Source organism: Nyctereutes procyonoides, unplaced genomic scaffold (genome assembly GCF_905146905.1).
Source record: "Nyctereutes procyonoides isolate TBG_1078 unplaced genomic scaffold, NYPRO_anot_genome, whole genome shotgun sequence".
Taxonomy (NCBI): Eukaryota; Metazoa; Chordata; class Mammalia; order Carnivora; family Canidae; genus Nyctereutes; species Nyctereutes procyonoides.
This window is the reverse complement of record NW_026575155.1, coordinates 18,412,644-18,427,750: the sequence shown is the minus strand read 5'-3', so window position 1 is coordinate 18,427,750 and position 15,107 is coordinate 18,412,644. Positions and strand designations below refer to the sequence as shown.

Genomic DNA, 15,107 nt, shown 5'->3' with positions numbered 1-15,107 from the left:
CCAAGAAGACTATAATCAAAAAAACAAACAATGGAAGTGTTGGCAAGGATGTAAAGAAATTGGAACCTTTATAGCTCATGGGAATGTGAAATATTGCAGTCACTTTGGAAGACAATTTGGCAGTTCCTCAAAGAACATAGAATTATATGACCCAGTAATTCCATCTCTAACATTTACTTAAGAGAATTGAAAATATATGTCCACCCACACAAAAATTTGTGCATGAACATTCATAGAAGCATCATTCATAATAGCCCCAAAGCAGAAAACCCAAGTATTCACTAATTAAAGAATGGATAAACAAAATATGATATATCTATACAATGGAACATTATTCAGTCATAAAGAGTAATAAAATATGCTACAACATGGATGAACCTTAAAAACATGATGCTGCATGAAAGAAGCCAGGCATAAAAGGCCAGATATTACATAATTCCATTTATATTAAATATACAGATTAGGCAAATATAAAAAAATAGAGGTAGAAAGCAGATTAATTGGCCTGGAGAGAGGGTGGAGATGGAGAATACCTGCTAATGAATTTCTTTTGGGGATAATGAAAATGTTCTAGAATTGGAAACGTTCTGGAATTGGAGAGTGGTGATGATTATATAACTTTGTAAATATATTTTAAAAGCACTGTATTATATACTTTAAAAGGGTGAATTTTATGGTATATGGGTTATATTTCACTATTAAAAAAATAAATGTATAAGTGAGTAACTCATATTAGGAAAATAGTTATGCTTTAGAAAAAAAGTTTTGTCTCATAATCTAAACTTCCACAGTTTATTTTAGAAAATATTTGTTATATGATAGTGCATATCAGATGTTCCCTGTTCTTTACAAAAGATGAAATAAAAATTTAAAAACTGAAATTTTAGGGTTATTAATACATAGTTTCTGCCTGCATAGATTTCCCTGTATGTTAAAGTAGGCAGACATAGAGACAAATAATTAGAATATATGAAATAAATGGAAAAAAACAAAGAAATCTAGGGGAACCTGGTGACTCAGTCAGTTAAGTGCCTACCTTCGGCTCGTGATCCCAGGATCCTAGGATCGAGTCCCATATCCCTGCTTCTCCTTCTGCCTTTGCCTCTCTCTATCATGAATAAATAAAATCTTTTTAAAAATAACAAAAAAAGATATCTATATAAGGTATAATAACAGAGAGGAGAGAAGGCCTAATTACGAGTAGTGTCAGGGCTTGAGGGGCTTCAAAGACAGTATAAGTTGATCTGTCAGTTCTTTCTTTCTTTCTCTCTTTCTTTCTTTCTTTGAGAGAGAGAGAGCAGGTGAGCAGAGGGAGGACTAAAAGGAGAGAGAAAGGAAGAGGGAAAGAATCCCAAGCAGACTCCACACTGAGCACAAGCCCCGGGTGGGGCTCAAGGTGGGGCTCAAGGTGGAGCTTCGTCTCAGGACGCTGAGATCATGACCTGAGGAGAAACTAAGTCTGATGCTCAACCAACTGCGCGACCCAGGTGCCCCAAGTTGATCTGAGTCTTTTTTTTTTAAAGATTTTATTTATTTATTCATGAAAGACATAGAAAGAGAGGCAGAGACATAGGCAGAGGGAGAAGCAGGCTCCCCTACGAAGGAGCCCAATGCAGGGCTTGATCCCAGGATCATGGGATCTGAAGGCAGGCATCCAGTTGATCTGAGTCTTGATGGAAGATGCGCATTCACCAGATACACAGGCTGTGGAAACGTATACAGAGACAAAAGGTCAGAAAAAGCATGTCCACTTCTTAGATGTACAAGTCATTCTGTTGGGCCAGAAATGTCAAGTCTTTACAGAAGAGCTGATGAGGTTCAAATGTTTTGTTCTAAGAAGGAACAATACTGTGAGCTTCTCTGTAGGAGATGGAGAACTGGCAAAGGTGTTATCTTAGAGCAGCGAAATATTCAGATTTCAATTTAGGCAGCAAAATGGGGCAAGAAATGAAGGAATATAAGAATGGAAGCACAGAGATCCTTAGAGAAAAAATGCTTACGGCATGTTAAGTGATGAAGCAGTATTAGTAGGAATAGAGACAAGGGGACCAGTCACAGAGATATTTAGAAAGGGCACTGTGAGCTAAAAGAAGAGAAAGAATTGAGAATGACTCAAGTCTGACTTAGGCAGGAAGGGCACCAGCGTTTGTTTGTGTTTGCTTTTCTTTTCTTTCTTTTTTTTTTTAAGATTTTATTTATTTATTCATGAGACACAGAGAGAGAGAGAGAAAGAGAGAGAGAGAGAGAGAGAGAGAGGCAGAGACACAGGCAGAGGGGGAAGCAGGCTCCATGCAGGGAGTCCGACATGGGACTCAATCCTCGGTCTCCAGGATCAGGCCCTGGGCTGAAGGCGGCGCTAAACCGCTGAGCCACAGGCTGCCCTGTGTTTGCTTTTCTACCACAATTGCATTTAAATTGTATCATTAAATTTGAAGCATTTGCTCCAGGTATAGAAATCTAGGGTGTAGAATTTTGAGTTTGCAGCTTTGGGGAGAAAATATTCACAGGTACTGGGAACATGAATCTGGGGGCTCCTTACCACATATCTGAAGTATTGGGAATTGCTAAAATTGAACAAGAAGAACTGATAGAAAAAAAAGAGAGAAAACAAGGACCAGAAACCATTAGAAGCCTAGATTATGGATAAGCCAGCATACAGTGTGGCATATATTGCTCAATAAGTATTTGTCAGATAAATGGACAAAAGAACATAATGCTTGATCCCAAGGATAAGCAGGAAGAATGCAGGAATAAATGTGAAATCAAGACCAAAGGATCCCATAGAATCTTTTTTCTAGCTGTATATCACAATGAGAAATAAAGTTGGTCTTGTTTCACATTGATAGGCATATAACTTTGGAAGTTTTCAGCTCAGAAATGAGATTGCTGAAGACCTGAAGAAGAGTAAAATGGGACTGAAGACTGATCCTAGTTGGGAAGAGGAGGCAAATTCAGCAACTAAGAGAGAAGGTGGAGTAAAGGAGATCAGACAGTTGTCTTGGAAACACAGTGAAGAAAATGGAAAAGGGATCATCACTTGTGCCAAATGCTGCTGAAAAGTCAAGTTGGATGAGGACTGAGAATTCTATAGTGGATATACCACAGAGGTCCTTTGTGACCCTAACACACACTCTTTTCTGGACTAGAAATGAAATAAAGCAGAACTGCAATGGGTTCAAGAGACAGTGCTGTGGAGGAGTGAAAGATGTGGGTTTGTGTGAAAGACATAAGTAGAGAGTGAGGGAATGAAGACAACAGAATCAGAGGTAGAGTTCCACAAAAGAGAGCAGGGAAATGAGCAGAACTATAGTGGGATGGGGAGTCAAGAGAGGGCTTTTTCAAATAAAAGTAAGATGGAAGGTATTACAGCAGGCTTTTATGCTGCAGAAGAAGGATGATGCAGAAGAGAGAAAGGACCCACAGAGCCCTATAGAAGTTAAGGAGGAACAGTATCTGGGACACAAGTGGAGGGGCTGTGCTCCTGCAGGAAGAGCAGAGGATGTGGGTTGAGATGCAGGAACATTGATAGATTAGGCGGAATTTAATTTAATTTAATTTTGCAGATAAGAAAAAAGAGTAATAAATAACTTCCCAAGAACCAGGAAGCCAGCATGGTTAATTTAATTTCTGTCTAAAAATTAATGTGACATACGTTACATGTTGGCTTGAACAGGATATAACATCATTACTTAAAAATAATAGTGTCATTTTTGTTAAGTAATTTGTCTCTTAGGAAGTGTAAGAATAAGCTGGTATAAAAGTTTGAATACAGGAGGTCGTTGGTTTTTCTGTATGGAATAATATGAAAGCAATTACACTGGAATCTATGTAAAAGGAAACTAACACAACCGGAAGATTTCTAGGATCACTTGGCTAGCTCAACATTAAACAGGAAGCCATCAATAGCAATATTTACTTTAGGAATACATATCCAAATCAAACAGGCTCAACGGGGTACATTTCCTTGCAAAATAAACAGAAAATGAATGGCCTAATAACTGTCCTCCCAGTAATGGTATACTTGCACAAAACACTTTTGAAGAATTACAATTTATTTTACATAGGAGGCATTCAAAAATCCTTTGTCACTGAATACACAAATGGATGAATAAACCTTGAAGAAACAGTGAGGAGCTTTCTAGATCCTATGAATAGTTTAATTATTCTTACATTCATGATTTATGTCCCCTTCTAGAACATTGCTTGTTTGGGACCTAAAGCAACAACAACAAAACAAAAAAGTTTTATAAGCTCTAAATCAATTAGCTTTCGCAGAAAAGAAAATAGTATAAGGGACACATTTACTGAATAGAGTCAGGTTTTATTTATTTATTATTTTTTTTAGAGTCAGGTTTTAATTGGATATTGGAAAAAGGCTTGAGTAGGCAAGGTAAGAAAGATTTCCAAAGGCATTAGGAAATATTATTTACTAAATGTAATAGTCAATGAAAGTTTGAGATGGTAATCATTATAACTATCCCTGTTTTGCAAATAGATTTTATTTTTAGAGTTAATGATTAGGATTTCTTTACTGTAACTAAAGCAGTTGGGATACTCAACTGTCAGTTCATTTTCCAGTTGGAAGACCATTGCTATATCATCAGTTGAGGAAAATCCTGAGATTACATACAAACTAATTCTGAGCAACAAAACAGGTATCCTGCTACTTATTCAATTTCTTAAAAAACGATAGAATTATTATTATTATTTTTTGCGAACTACATAAATACAAAGCAAATGCAAAATACAAAGAACAAATTTCTCTGAGACTCCAAAAGTCAATCTTCTAGCTTACATAAGAGCTGGGTTTGTTTTATTTTTTTTATACCTCTACTCCAAATAAACGTGCCATAAATGCTAGCTGGGAAGGAAAACAAGCAAACTTAAAAGATAATCTTTCTTTACATGAAAAGGAAATGGTTTTTTAAAAAAACAGTTTATAATTTGATTATAGGCCATAAATAATCACTTAACAAATAAAACCATTTAAAATTTTAAAGTAAAAAACAAACAAATAAATAAAATTTTAAAGTAAATTTGGACCTTATTTTATACTCAAGAGTGTATTTATTCAAGTCACTAGCATACTTTTGAAATTTGAGTGTGACTAAAATGATAATTCATAAGTTGGTAATTATTCTTTCCTTCTAGGTCTTTTTTTTTAAAGACCTTATTTATTTATTCATGAGAGACACAGAGAGAGAGGCAGAGACACAGGCAGAGGGAGAAGCAGGCTCCATACAGGGAGCCCGACGTGGGACCTGATCCCAGGGCTCCAGGATCACGCCCTGGGCTGAAGGCAGCACTAAACCGTTGAGCCACCAGGGCTGCCCCTCCTTCTAGGTCTTCAAACCAGATGGACACATTATTTTAGGTTGTTTGAGGTAGTCTTAATTTGAAACCCAACACTGATAGTTCTGTGATAATTTAAATTCACAATGGCTTTTAGAAATTATGTGTACTACTATCATCTACTCAAGTGTCAAATGTTTTTATGGTAAAAAAAATCTGATTCTGGTGATTTTCCTTAAATGTGCCTAAAAATAATTTATGTCCTTTTTTTTAATTTGTTGGATTTTAAAAATCTGCTCTTTTTATTCAAATCATCTTGTGTGGTGTTAAATTCCTGAGCCCTATGTACATATTTCCTCACTTATAAAATAGAAATAAAATCTACCTCACTGAATTGTGGGAAGATTTAAACGAGATGAGTATGTAAGATCATAATGCCTATAAGAGTTAGGCAAAACCCAGCTCTTATATGTGTGATATAAAGTAGACCCTCCATAAAGGTTAGGCAACTTCTGGAAAACACCTGTTGATGGAATCTCCCAATTAAAGAAGTTGATGTTATAAGATGATGAGGCATATAAATGCAATTTCTTTAATTTTAGGGAATTGCAAGATAATTTATTTGACTTCTTTTAATGAAGAGCAAGAATAAAGAATATAGAAACTGGGGAAAAAAAGAATATAGAAATCGGTGTAGTTTAGTTGAAGATTCCCAAAAGTACATCAGGAGGAAACTAGAAATCTTTTTGCTTTTTAGCTTTCCAACAGAACACAGCATGTATATCCAATGTGATCTGTTCCACAAACCTAGAGAATAAAAATTTATGTGTATTATTTTGATCTAATTAATCCAGTCAGTAAAAACTAAACTTATTAGTGGAGAGCCCAGTATATCCCTTTAAACTCCACCCTCTTCTCCCCAGAGTTTCTTTATACATTAAGTTACTAAATAATGTTTGATTAGGAGAGCAGTATGGTCAAAGGCATGATTTAAACATGAATCTTAAAACTTACCATTCCCAGATCTATCCTGTGTCTCTTCTATTTACTGCTGGGCCTCCCTGAAACTCAGATATCAGGATACCATTTATAGTTCTCTGCTTGGGTTCAAGGCTGTCCACGTTTTGAAGGACAAACTGTTAGGCAGGTTAAATAGCTTTAGTTGAGCACCCAGGTTGAGACTGCCATGAACTATAGTAAGTAACATATCTATCTCAAAAGTTTTGCTGACTTTATATTTTTGCCTTGGCTCATCCTTGAACAATAATAACAAAAAAAATACTTAACGAAGTCTAATTAGAATACCTATTCCACTTAAGTATTTTAGACAGCTGTAACTCAGAAAATAGTCAACAATAAAAAAATGAGAAGCAACATTTTCAGTTATCTGATGTATTTATTCATTTGCAACTTTACTGGAAAGTACCCAGAACATTGGGTTGAACTATATGAAATTGCCAATTTTTCCAATTTTTTAATCTACAAAATGGTAATTTCATATGATATACCATAATATAAAGTCCGTTAATGGTGACATTACTCATTTCAGCAGCATTCACGTGGAGTTCTATAAAGGACAACTGGTAACCCTCCAAAACATACTCTTCACTCCCTACCACCTATCAGGAGTAATATTTTGATGTGTTGGATATCTTCTGTTTGTCTGTTCAGGCCCATTCTCTACCCTTCTCATCATCACTCTACTCTGTGGTCGTGGAAGGCTGACCTATCCGCACTGGTCTGGCCATATGGCATCCAGTTGGGTTAGATAAGCAGAAGATCAAAGGACAGGAGGACAATGAGACAATGAGGACAATTCACCCTCTTTCTACTCTACCAATTCCTTCTTGGTTATCTGAATTACTTCCTAAAAGCCACAGCTCTTGTCAGACCCTCTACAAATAGCTCCCTACAGAGTTCTGGTAACTTCTTCCCTTCCTTCAGTCCTGGAAGAGAATGACTTTCTGCTGTTGCTAGTCCTACGGTTCTACATAATCCCTTATTGTTTATTTCTTTAAACACTTCTCACACTTTCATTATAATTCCAAAATTGTAACTCCCACACATGAAACCACTTTTCATTTTTCACTCTCAGCACCCCCAGAACCAAATAGAGGGTGAATGCTATTCCAGGCTGCAGACTCAGCCAGGCCCACATGGGACTGAAAGAGTCTTCAGATGATTCCAACTCCAGTCTCCATGTCTTCCACCTGAAACTCTGAATATGGCAGATAAGAGATGCTGCTGGACCCTCTCCGAATCCCTGACCCACAGAAACCATAAGATATAAACACCTATTGTTGCTCTTACCTACCACATTTTGAGGTAATTTGTTACACAGCAGTAGATAACTACTACACTTGTCCTCTCTAGGGTTTGTGCTCTTAAGCTTCTAACCTGTTTCTCTTTCTCGCTCTCCAACATCTCTGATGCCTCTAAGAAGAGGAGGCCCCAGCAACCACTGAGACTGGTCACACAGTGGACTACCTGGGCAACTCATTTCTCCTGTTTTCTAAGTCTTTCCTGGCAGGATTTAATAGTGTAACACAGTGGCAAAGAGCACACACTCTATAGCTGAGTTTTGTGGTTTCTAGTGCTTAGTTCTATCATTTACTACCTATGAGCCCTTGGGCCAGTTATGTAACTTCAACATACCCTTGATTCTTTGTCTACAAAATGGTGATAATAACCCAGGGCTAATAGGGTTATTAGGAAGTTGAGTTATTATTTGTAAAGATCTTAGAAGAGTGCCTGGAGGGGCACGTGGGTCGCTCAGTTGGTTAAGTGTCTCAGGGTTCCTTGGGGCTCCTGCTCAGCAGGGAGCCTTCTTCTCCCTCTGCCCCTCTCTCTACTCGTGCTTTCTCTCTTTCAAATTAATAACATCTTTAAAAATAAATGAAGAGTGCCTGGAATATAGAAAATGTAATATACAAATGTTTGTTAAATAAAATAATGGAATGTGCTAGAGAATGACCCTTTCCCTCACAAAGCAAAAGGATGAGTGAGATTTATCGAATCCAGAAAACCTTAAGGATGGCCTAAAAAACTTGGTCTCTTCTAAAGTATTTCATTAAGAGTGACACACTAATTACTTGAGAAAAGTACTTGCTGTAAGTTTATAAACATACCGTTTTGCTAGGCAAATTTTTCTGTGGCTATCTGAAGCGTAACTCTGAACCTCCTTCCACAGACTGTAGCTTTCCCCTGCTCTTCAGTATGTCTTGAGACACGTATAATAGGTCTGGCATTTGAGCTGAGGGCCCAGTGGGAAACTGATGACACCCTTAAACTGGGGGTTCAGGAGAGTGTAATTAAGGGACTATTTTTAAGAGGTGGGCAAGATTTAAGAAAGCCAATAACAAAGGCTGGTGCAACAAGTGATCTCAGGGAGTCATTGCTTCCCTTCGGCTAGAAGGCATGAGTAGTGAACGATATGGGGAGGACTGCCTTGAAGAGACTCTGACAGAGGAACACGGCCAACCAGCGATGATACAGCTGGGAGGTTACCAGGTGTCTGGTTATTTCCTGCTGTATAACAAAGTATCCAAAACCTACTAGTCTAAAACAATAATTATGTATTATGCTCACAATTTTGTGGGTCAGGAATCCTGGCAAGGCATAGCAAAGATAGATTTTTTTTTTTTTTTTTGCCTCACAATGCCTGGAGCCTCGGCCTTGGCCGGGGTGGTTTGAACAGCTGGAAATGTCTGGAATAGCTCAGTGGGGATCTCGGTTCTATTATTGGCTGGGTTTCTTGATTCTTCACACACTGTATCTGCTGGGGTTGCAATGTCCTCCAAGTTGGTGTCTTCACTCACATGTCTCTCTGGAAAAGCTGGAACAGCTGGGCAGTGGCTGGCATTGCTCTCTTTCCATGGGGTCCCTCCCTCCAGCAGGGCAATCTCAGGGTAATCAGACTTCTAACACTATATCTCAGAGCTCCTAGACTGAATACTCTAAGAGACCTGGGCATATGGGAGCTGTAAGACTTCTTGTAATGACCTAGCCTCAAAGTCCCCAAATGTCACATCTCTGCATTCAGTTGTTTAAGCATTCAGTTGTGAAAGGGGAGAAGGGAATCAGACTCTACCTTTCAGTTGGAGGAGTAGCAAAAATTTTGCCACCATGTATAGTCCATTGTATCAGGTTAATAAAAATTCTGAACTCAATCTCCTCCTGCCCCATCATTTCCTATTGATGCTGCCCCCTTAAACAAGGCAACCACTAACCAGAGGGCAAAGGAGCTTGTTAATATAGTCTTTATAGGTCAGCTTCCCAGGAACAGAGTAGGACCTGGAGGGACAAACACTCTCCTAATCCTCATTGCTTATTTTAGGGCTTTCAAGTTGTGTGCCAGAGTTATGCAGGGGTATGTTCTTGAGAACATAGGAATGACCATGAGGACACAGAGAATGGGGTAAGCTTTCCATTACCTATGTTTGTACCTTCCACTATGGTAACTTCTACAATTGCAGTTTTAATCAGTGTTCACATAGCGTTTCACTACACTAGAATTTCATTCCCAGAATATACTCTCCATTCCTGGTACCACAATTTTTCAAAGCCTAAAGGGAAAATGGCCTTACCTCTGGTTGAAATTTACTCATTGAAATATTCTTGCAAGTGATTCTTACACTAGGGAAGCTGGCAACACATCAGCCTGTATGTGCTATGATGCAGAGGCTTAGGGTGCAGTGCACTTAGATCCCAAGAATCTAGTAACATTAGACTTGGGCCTGACCTCATCCATCATGAGGTTTGCTTTTTTTTTTTTTTTTTATTTATGATAGTCACACACACAGAGAGAGAGAGGCAGAGACACAGGCAGAGGGAGAAGCAGGCTCCATGTACCGGGAGCCCAACGTGGGATTCGATCCCGGGTCTCCAGGATCGCGCCCTGGGGCAAAGGCAGGCGCCAAACCGTTGCGCCACCCAGGGATCCCTGAGGTTTGCTTTTTAAAAAAAGTTTTGGGAGGTTATAGGGTAGGAAATGGTAGAGTCTCAGGGGAGCCCTTAAAAATCATATCCTACATCCTCTTTACTTTTTAGTTTATCTTGGACATCAAATAGTTAATAAGGCCTTCAGCAAAGACTTGTAAAGTAGCATTTGCCTTATATACCCCCTGGAATCTTTTGCTAACTGTTGAGTGTCTGTTCAATGATTTTCAAACATTTTGTAGTCTCATTTTAAACTAAGTCTCATCAAAGTTTTAGGGATTTTCCAAATTGGAAAAAGTTTGTTTCACCTGAACTAGCCACATACTTCTGATGACAGGTGATATAGGGCACATTCATATCATGACAGGATTTCTGACTCTTCTTGTCCTGAGACAGGTAATTCTGAAGAGTGGATATAAGTCATTTCTATAATGAGGCAGCTAACCAAAACCTAACAATACATAGAATTGACTGTGAATCAAATACAGATATCCCCCTTAAACCAAACTAAGTGTTTCCTTAACTCAACTTCCCCTTGGTTGGACCCCAAGATACCTGCAGCCACTCCTCAGTGATTTTACTGAAGAAGTCCACTGAAGAAATATTCGGGTGGAAAGTGTCAGGTGTCTTAGTCATTAGTTGATACAAATGACCATGGGGACACATTGCTAGGAACCCACTAAGAGACTCAGAGGGGCCCCATAAGTGAAGGATGTTAAAGCTTCTATAGCTTTGGGGCAAATCCACCTCTGCCCTTTTTGCAGATGATTTTTCTGTGGGGTGGGGGCTATTGCTATCATCTGTCTCTGTGCTCATGGGGCCCCCCTTATTCACCTGACAGACTTGTGCCTCCATCCCCCAGCAAGCCCCTATGTTAAATCACAGGGAATAAAGACACACACTTTAGCTCCTCTTCCAGAAGTTTCAAGCTCCTTCTGCAAATTAACCTAACTTCATCCAAAAGACCTTTGTTTGCTCACAGAGGGTCTCAGGGAATGGCAGTCTTTTGTTCCACTTCAACCAGGAAACATTTTCCTAATCTACACTTACAAAAATGGGGAGCAGAACTTCACCTGATTCTTAGCACAACAAAGATCTCATTCAAAGAAACTTTCTGCCTACTTTCCCAGAGGTTGGAGAGGCTTACTTAATTCTTAATTCCTTCTCCTTCAGTGTAAGTATGGTTGGCTTTAAGAGGCACCCTGTTACTCAAGTATAAAACTAACCCCTTTGATGGGACACCTGGATGGCTCAGTGGTTGAGCATCTGCCTTTGGTTCAGGGCATGATCCTTGAGTCCCACATTGGGCTCCCTGCATGGAGCCTGCTTCTCCCTCTGCCTGTGTCTCTGCCTCTCTCTCTCCTCTCTCTCTGTGTGTCTCTTATGAATAAATAAATAAAATCTTTAAAAAATAAATTAAATTAAATCAACCCCTTTGAAATGATACAAATATAGAGATAAGCTTTTTGAAGTGAGTACGACTTTTTTCTACTTATTTATCAATTATACACTGTGACAGGTTAGATTATGTGGAGCACACACAACTTACTGTTCTCAATGACCTTATAATCTGGCATTCAATACTTTACTTAGCATTTAGTACCCACTATGTGCCAGATAGTATTGTGGGAGCTGGGACCCGGTGATGGAAAACACAAACAAACTGGAGCTTATGGAGCTTACAGAGATCAAGAATAAACAAGTAAATAATAAACATAGACTATCATGTCCAGAATTGATAAGTGCCATGAAGAAAAATGAAGCCATGTTTGCCAGTGGGATGGGTGTGTCCCATTTGCTCATGTGGTCTGAGAAGATCTCTCTGGGATGCTATGTAAGTGGAGACACATTAAGGGAAAGGATGAGTTATGTAACTATTTGGAAGAAGATAGAGATTTTTCTAAGCAGAGAGGATAGGTGTGAATGCCTGAATTTGGGAATTAGAAAAACAACACCCAAAACCTTAATAACAATAAAATTTGTAAGTCACAAGAACTATGATAAGACATCAGAATTACTATCCATTCAGGGCACCTGGGTGGCTCAGTTGGTTGAGCACCTGCCTTTGGCTTGAGTCATGATCTCAGAGTCCTGGGATCAAGCCCCACGTTGAGCTTCCTGCTCAGCGGGGAGCCTGCTTCTCCCTCTCCCCCTGCCGCTTCCCCTGCTTGTGCTCTCTCACTCTCTCGGTCAAATAAATAAAAGCTTTTTAAAAAATTACTATCCATTCATCTATTCAATAAATAAGTACTGAGCCCTACTAGGGTCAAAGGAATGTATCTATGAACATAAGGTCCTAGAGGAGGCACAACTGACACGACCAGGAATAAGACACAGCATGTGTTCTCCAGACAGTCATGTTCTGATGTGGAAATAAATTTCAAAGAAAGAGGATTATTACAATTAAGGGCAATGAGTGTGCAGATGCTAAAAAATTACATAAAAGGGATACCTAAACAAGCTGTGGGTGGTAGGTGGGAGCTTTCTGGAGTACCTGATCTCTAAATTAAATCCAGAAGAGATAGTAGGAGGTATCCAGAAACAGAGTAAGATAGCAAATTTCAACCACATGCAGAGTCCTGGAAAAGCAAGAGCACTCAACATTAAAGAACTGTGGCACTGATGCCCTTGCAAGGCACCAGGTTCAGACAGCAAACGGCCTTATAGGTCCTACCAAGATTATTCAATATCCAGAGAACAATGGGGAACCGCTAAAGTGTTTTAGGTGGGAAGTGACTCCATCAGGCTTACCCTTTAGAGAGATCACTCTGCCTGCCACATGAAGAATTCATGGGTTCATAGACTAAAGACAAGGGTGGAGGAAAGGAGATGGATTTAAGAGTCATGATGTCAGGTCAATCTTCAAGACTCCATGACTGGCTGAAAAGAGAGAATAACAAAATGAATTAGTAACACCAAAGAGGGAGAGCTGATTTCAGAGGATAGATTTGCAGTGAGTTTTGGGTAATGTACTAGCTTTAGAGAAAGAAGTTTGATGGGAAGGTGAAGCTAGAAGTTCCTTCATATAATTATTCTCTCAGTAAGAATTATTGGTAAGAACTCAAAGTGCCTGGTTTAACAATTAAGAGACCAGGGTGCCTAGGTGGCTCAGTCAGTTAAGCAATCTGACTCTTGATTTCAGTTCAGGGCATGATCTCAGGGTAATGGGATCAAGCCCTGCGTAAGGCTTCCCACTCAATGGTGGGGGGGGGAGGTCTACTTGAGATTCTCTTTCTCCATCTCCCTCTGCCCTCCTCTTGGCTCTCTCTCTCTCTCTCTAAAATAAATAAATAAATAAATAAATCTTAAAAAAAAAGAATTATTGAGCTCTATGTACTGAGCACTCTAATTACTACCATATATTTGTTATATCACTTAATAGTCACAACAACTCTAGGTGGGCTGCTTTTATTCCTGTTGAAGGTAGGGAAACTGAGGCATGGAAGTAGTTAAGTAAATTGCCTATGGTCACACAGCTAGCAAATGTAAAAGATAACATAAACTTCCAATCTAGACAACAAAAATCAGCCCCATTACTTTATAATCACTTCTGATTTTACAAAAAAAAAAAAAAAAGTTATTTCCCACCAGACCATAGGAAGAGTGACTTTTGGCTGTTTAAAATCTACAAAAAACAAAACAAAACAAAACAAAACAAAAAAAAAAACAACAAATTCCCTCTCATCAAAAAATAAACCAATCAAAATTATTGTCACTAGTGAAGAGACACAAAAAGACTAATGCAGATTCTGAAAGCATTCCAAAGAGAAATTTACCAAAATGTTTTCAGCAATGGCAACACAGTTTATAAAAATATATAGCCTTCTAGGGTAACTACTGCAAAGAGAAAATTACTGGCATTGATGAATTCTAGAGTTTTAAAACATTATTGAAATATTTTTCAGTTTCAGAGCCCTCATATAAAAGAGATTATGCAGGCCTGACTCTCTCATACTGGAATAGTTTGTGCAATGCTTCTCATTGAGGCACTCAGTGATTTCATTGGCAGAGAGGAATGAAAACAAATGAACGAGAAGGAATTGGGGCCTGTTCTATAGAGGTAGTTCCTTCTTTATATTGATTTATTGATTGTGCATCTTGGGACTGCTATTATTCAAAGACAACATTTTCTGTGAGCATAGATGGAGAATTTTATCCTGGGCCTTCTAGATTTGATGTCACTCCCTTTCAATATACTGTTTTGGGTTTTTTTGTTTTTGTTTAGTTTAGATTTTACTTATTTATTCATAAGAGACACAGAGAGGGAGGCAGAGACACAGGCAGAGAGAGAAGCCGGCTCCCTGCAAGGAGCCCAATGTGGGACTTGACCCCGGGATTATGTCCTGAGCAGAAAGCAGACCTCAACCACCGAACCACCCAGGCGTCCCCCCTTTCAAGGTATTGTTAATTTCCCTGTAAGAAAAGAATGGGAAAATTGAATCACTGTGACTGTATCTGTAAAGAATGAACTTCTAGTTCAATCTAGATTTCTACATAGCCTCTGTTTGCTAAAAAAAAATGTAGCATTTCCAAGGCATGGATCAAATGTGAGTGAAAATTTTTGCACAATTTATATTATACTTAATTTTAGAGTCTTGCTTGAGTTTTATTAAATTGATTTTTTGTAAATTATAAAGCATTGATTTAAAAAGAAAAAGACTTAGTTCAAAGAAGTTTACCTAAAAAGCACTCCTAAAAGATGAAAATTGCCACCATTCATGAGGTTCCTTCTTTTTCTCTGGCTTGATAATTAAATCACACTTCTCCTTACATACTTGGGAGGAGGCAGGCTCCACAGTGGTGTCTACAAAGACATGAGATTTTTAAAATGAGATTGTGCACATCAACTGAAAATTTTTTAACCTATAACTTATATT

At 38.6% G+C, this 15,107-nt stretch overlaps 1 long non-coding RNA gene across 1 annotated transcript; it reads right to left on the bottom strand.

Annotated features, from left to right (window-relative positions):
• Positions 1-1,568: 1,568 nt before the first annotated feature.
• LOC129502166 (uncharacterized) lies at positions 1,569-15,057 on the bottom strand. Its single transcript, XR_008662901.1, has 3 exons — positions 14,910-15,057; positions 12,982-13,110; positions 1,569-1,704 (listed from the first exon to the last, which is right to left on the bottom strand). It is a non-coding gene; the product is annotated as an uncharacterized LOC129502166 (long non-coding RNA).
• Between the last annotated feature and the right edge of the window lie 50 nt (positions 15,058-15,107).